This window comes from Triticum aestivum, chromosome 7A (assembly GCF_018294505.1).
Source record: "Triticum aestivum cultivar Chinese Spring chromosome 7A, IWGSC CS RefSeq v2.1, whole genome shotgun sequence".
Classification (NCBI taxonomy): Eukaryota; Viridiplantae; Streptophyta; class Magnoliopsida; order Poales; family Poaceae; genus Triticum; species Triticum aestivum.
The window spans coordinates 98,606,602-98,611,671 of record NC_057812.1 but is presented as its reverse complement, the minus strand read 5'-3'; the positions used below and the strand labels follow the sequence as shown (position 1 = coordinate 98,611,671).

Below are 5,070 nucleotides of genomic sequence, written 5' to 3'. Positions count from 1 at the left end.
CGCGCGGGCGTCGGCTTCGTGTCGCTGCACGGCTGCATCGATTAGCTGCTGGATGCGTCGGGTCATGTGGGGGAGTTCTTCGGCCCCCAGTCCATCTGGCTCGTCTACGGCCGCCTGGGCGGCGCGCAGGTTCTCGAGTGGAGTGGCGTAGACTGGGCGGTCGACTCCTAGCATATCGGCGACGACAGCGCCGTGCTGTCTGACAACGCCGGCCCGGCTGGGCCCGTCTGGGGCGGCGTGCCAAAGGCGGCGCGGTCGGCCTCGCGTCGATGGGCTTCAGTGAGGTGTCTCATGGAAACGAACTTCCGGCCCTCCGCGAGGAGGGCGAGGCGGCGAGCCTCTAGTGCTTCAGCGTCGGCATCAGCCGGAAGGGGGATGGACAAGTCGTGGACCGCCGCGTGCGGGGCATCGTGGGCGCTCTTGTCAGAAGCGCCGCTGTGGCCGATGACCATCACCTCGGTGGTGACAGCATCGCAGCCATTGGCCGGGGAAGCGGGTCGTTGTAGATCGCAACATCGGTGGGGAAAGTGTCGAGTGAGGTCGTGTCGGAGTCGACAGGCATCGGGTCGGTGGAGCCAACTGACTCCAAGTCCACAGCAGGCTCGCCAGAGACGTGGAGCTGGCCGAGGAGGTTGACGAGGTGGTCGGTGCCCGCGTCGGAGGCGAGCTCGTCGGAGATGAGGGTCTTGTCAAGGAGATCGGTGAGGCTGCTCGCCGCACAGACATTGGTGACGCCTTGCAGCGCGTCGTGGCAAGCGCCATCGGGCGTGCCGGGCTGGCTACGCTCGCGGGGGAGGAAGAGGGTTCCCGTCCAGAACAGGTCTCCGGACGACGGTGCACCTGGCCCCATGGTGGGCGCCAAATGTCGGGTGGTAGGTGCGACATATGCCAACGGGTGGCTTATCATTGTGGGAGCCAGTAAGGCGTCGTCGGTGCCTGGAAACGGGATGAGGCGAAGACATGCACGCCGGCGAATCTTACCCAGCTTCGGGGCTCTCCGTGGAGATAACACCCCTACTACTGCTCTGCGGGGTCTCCGCATGATCACTAGATGAACAAGTAGCTACAGGATGCTCCTTGAGCTGTTCGGCGAGAGGAGGAAGAAGGGCACGACTCGCTCTCTTCTCCTCCCTATGTGGTGTCTAAGACTAGCAGGGATCAACCCTTTGCATGGGTGTCCCGGGGGGTTTATATAGGCCTACCCCCGGGGGTACAATGGTAATCCAGCTGGGCGTGGGGCCCAGCCGTCTGTGTCTACACTCTTCGGCTTCTGCGGCCACTGCTGGGGCCCGCCGGCTGGTGGGTCCCGCCGGCTGCCGACTCCTTGGTCGACAGGCAGGCCCCACTGTCCAGGGCCTTGTCGGCGGCTGGTTACTGTTGCTCAATCCTGGTGACGAGGGCTTGACCAAGGTGGGCGTGGCTACAGTGCCGTCGTCCGGCGGGTGATCGCTGTAGCCTCACCGCGTCTTGTCTCCTTAATGGGGCGTCTCCTTCGAGGGAGGTGGCAAGCCGGCTGTGGGGAGCCGGCTCTATCTTGGGCCGACTGGGGGAGGCCTAGCCGCCTTCGGGTGTCTCTCTGCCCGAAGGGGCCCACCGCCCGTGGGCCATGCTGGCAGCCCGTCGTGGATGACATCAGGGTCAACGTGGCAACAGTGCCGCGCCGGACGGGTCATGGCCACCCGTACGGCGCGCTGTGCCAGGTGTGCTCCGAGATTCGGGGGTGGCAGGCTTGTTGGGGAACGTAGCAGAAATTCAAAATTTTCCTACGTGTCACCAAGATCTATCTATGGAGAAACCAGCAACGAGGGGAAGGAGAGTGCATCTACATACCCTTGTAGATCGCTAAGCGGAAGCGTTCAAGAGAACGGGGTTGAAGGAGTCGTACTCGTCGTGATCCAAATCACCGGAGATCCTAGTGCCGAACGGACGGCACCTCCGCGTTCAACACACGTACAGCCCGATGACGTCTCCCATGCCTTGATCCAGCAATGAGAGAAGGAGAGGTTGAGGAAGACTCCATCCAGAAGCAGCACAACGGCGTGGTGGTGGTGGAGGAGCGTGGCAATCCTGCAGGGCTTCGCCAAGCACCTGCGGGAGAGGAGGAGGTGTCACGTGAGGGAGGGAGGCGCCAGGGCTTCAGGTATGGATGCCCTCCCTCCCCTCCACTATATATAGGGGCAAGGGAGATGGGGGAGGCGCAGCCTTGCCCCTTCCTCCAAGGAAGGGGTGCGGCCAAGAGGGGGGGAGGAGTCCATCCTCCCCAAGGCACCTCGGAGGTGCCTTCCCCCTTGAGGACTCTTCCCTCCCCAAGTTTCCTTGGCGCATGGGCCTCTTGGGGCTGGTGCCCTTGGCCCATATAGGCCAAGGCGCACCCCCTACAGCCCATGTGCCCCCCCGGGGCAGGTGGACCCCCCGGTGGACCCCCGGACCCCTTTCGGCACTCCCGGTACAATACCGATAAAGTGCAAAACTTTTCCGGCGACCAAAACAGGACTTCCCATATATAAATCTTTACCTCCGGACCATTCCAGAACTCCTCGTGACGTCCAGGATCTCATCCGGGACTCCGAACAACATTCGGTAACCACATACAGACTTCCTTTATAACCCTAGCGTCATCGAACCTTAAGTGTGTAGACCCTATGGGTTCGGGAGACATGTAGACATGATCGAGACGTTCTCTGGTCAATAACCAACAGCGGTTTCTGGATACCCATGTTGGCTCCCACATGTTCCACGATGATCTCATCGGATGAACCACGATGTCAAGGACTCAATCGATCCCGTATACAATTCCCTTTGTCTAACGGTATTGTACTTGCCCGAGATTCGATCGTCGGTATACCGATACCTTGTTCAATCTCTTTACCGGCAAGTCTCTTTACTCGTTCCGTAACACATCATCCCGTGATCAACCCCTTGGTCACATTGTGCACATTATGATGATGTCCTACCGAGTGGGCCCAGAGATACCTCTCCGTTTACACGGAGTGACAAATCCCAGTCTCGATTCGTGCCAACCCAACAGACACTTTCGGAGATACCTATAATGCACCTTTATAGCCACCCAGTTACGTTGTGACGTTTGGTACACCCAAAGCATTCCTACGGTATCCGGGAGTTGCACAATCTCATGGTCTAAGGAAAAGATACTTGACATTAGAAAAGCTTTAGCATACGAACTACACGATCTTTGTGCTAGGCTTAGGATTGGGTCTTGTCCATCACATCATTCTCCTAATGATGTGATCCTGTTATCAACGACATCCAATGTCCATAGCCAGGAAACCATGACTATCTGTTGATCACAACGAGCTAGTCAACTAGAGGCTCACTAGGGACATATTGTGGTCTATGTATTCACACGTGTATTACGATTTCCGGATAATACAGTTATAGCATGAATAAAAGACTATTATCATGAACAAATAAATATAATAATAACACTTTTATTATTGCCTCTAGGGCATATTTCCAACAAGGCTTTACTGTAGCCACGCCCCATCTCATCGTCGTTATGTGGATGCAGACTTCGAGGGTACGATTTTAACCGCTTTGTGGGAGCCGGCTTCTTGGAGTCGGCCTTCTCGCGGCCAGCTTCTCGGAGCCGCCCTCCCGCGGCTTTCTTCGTGAGGGCTGAAGTCGGGCTGCCTTCCGATAGTCGGCTATGGGGACAACCGGCAAGGGGAAGGCGGCCCCGCATCTTGGATTCTTGAGGGCCGGATCGGCTCGTAATTTTTTCAGAAGGGCCAGGGGTGCCGGCTAGGCTACCCGTGGTCATTTACTCCGACACTGTGTCGACATGTTGCCAGTGAACTGGTCGGCATACGGTATCCTGACACACATAACCGGTGGCCATCGATGCGTGGCTGCAGCATCAATGCACGCTGGTATTCTGCACCAATATAATTAGCATTCTTGCAAATCCGTGATGAAATAGTTTTTGCAAGTTTACCAAATCATGAAAATTAGCATTATAAGAAAAACAAAAACTTCAAATTCGAAACAAGGTTTGCACCAAGGAAAATGAAACAAGAGTAGAACACGAAAAACTAAATAAAAATTGAATTCAAAATTTGATAGGGGCCGCGCGAACGCACACCCCCTATATCATAAATTACGGCGTCCACTCTCCCATAGAGGGAAGATGGTAGATCAACACACTCACCACGTGCAATGTGAACCGTTAACCTAGGCCATGAGCCTTATTGATCACTCATAGACCCCGTCCAGGTAAGTATGTTTCAAAGTCGTCCTACCCTCCAATTATATACTACTACTTGTCTTTCCGTGCCGATCTTCATAACTTTCCGTGCGGTACTAAACAAAAATCAATTACCTTGGGGCCTGAGTTTGGGTGGCCTGATTAATCATACAACTGGCTAACAATTATTCTCTGGCCCATTGGACCAAAAGGCCGAGTGATTAATGGGCCCAGGTCGGGACGAACCATCAAACCCTCGCGATCCATCCATGTCTATAATTTTCTCAACAAATTTTATTTCCTGAATTCTTAAAAGCAAAGCTTTGCTCGTTAGACGTCCCGAGCAAACGCCATCGCGAACCGTCGCATCCAAATCGCGCGCTCGCCCTCGCGTCCAGGTGTTCCATTGTCCGAACCGCCGCGCAGGTGCCTCGCGGTCCTCCCGGTCCTACCACTAGCCCACTCCGCCGCACCCCTCCCCTATCCCACCGAATGGCTCGCATTTCAAAAACTGCTCACACTCTCCGCTCCACGCGCCGGAAATCCCCATCTCTCGCTGCCGTTTCTCTCCTCCTCTCTCGTCGATTTCTCGCAACAAATCCACTCCTCGTCGGTGATTTTGGTGCGCTTCTCCGTTCGATTTTTGTGGCGCGGCAGTTTTTGAGGTACGGGGAGGTGACAGAGGCGTCGGGAGGGAGGGGGGTGGAAGGGGGTGCAGAATCCACGGCTCATCTGCGGCTGCAGGGGTAGTGGACGGAGGGGCTTCCATCGGCGGCGTGGAGGGAAGAGAAGGCGAGTGACACGCGACGGTGGGTTCATTATAGCAGCGACGCGACCTTCAGCAACCACCGCTCGCCTGTCCAGGT

General features: G+C 56.3%; 1 non-coding gene across 1 annotated transcript; it reads right to left on the bottom strand.

Annotated features, from left to right (window-relative positions):
* Positions 1-4,079: 4,079 nt before the first annotated feature.
* Positions 4,080-4,241, bottom strand: LOC123155282 (U1 spliceosomal RNA). Its single transcript, XR_006477334.1, has one exon. It is a non-coding gene; the product is annotated as a U1 spliceosomal RNA (small nuclear RNA).
* Between the last annotated feature and the right edge of the window lie 829 nt (positions 4,242-5,070).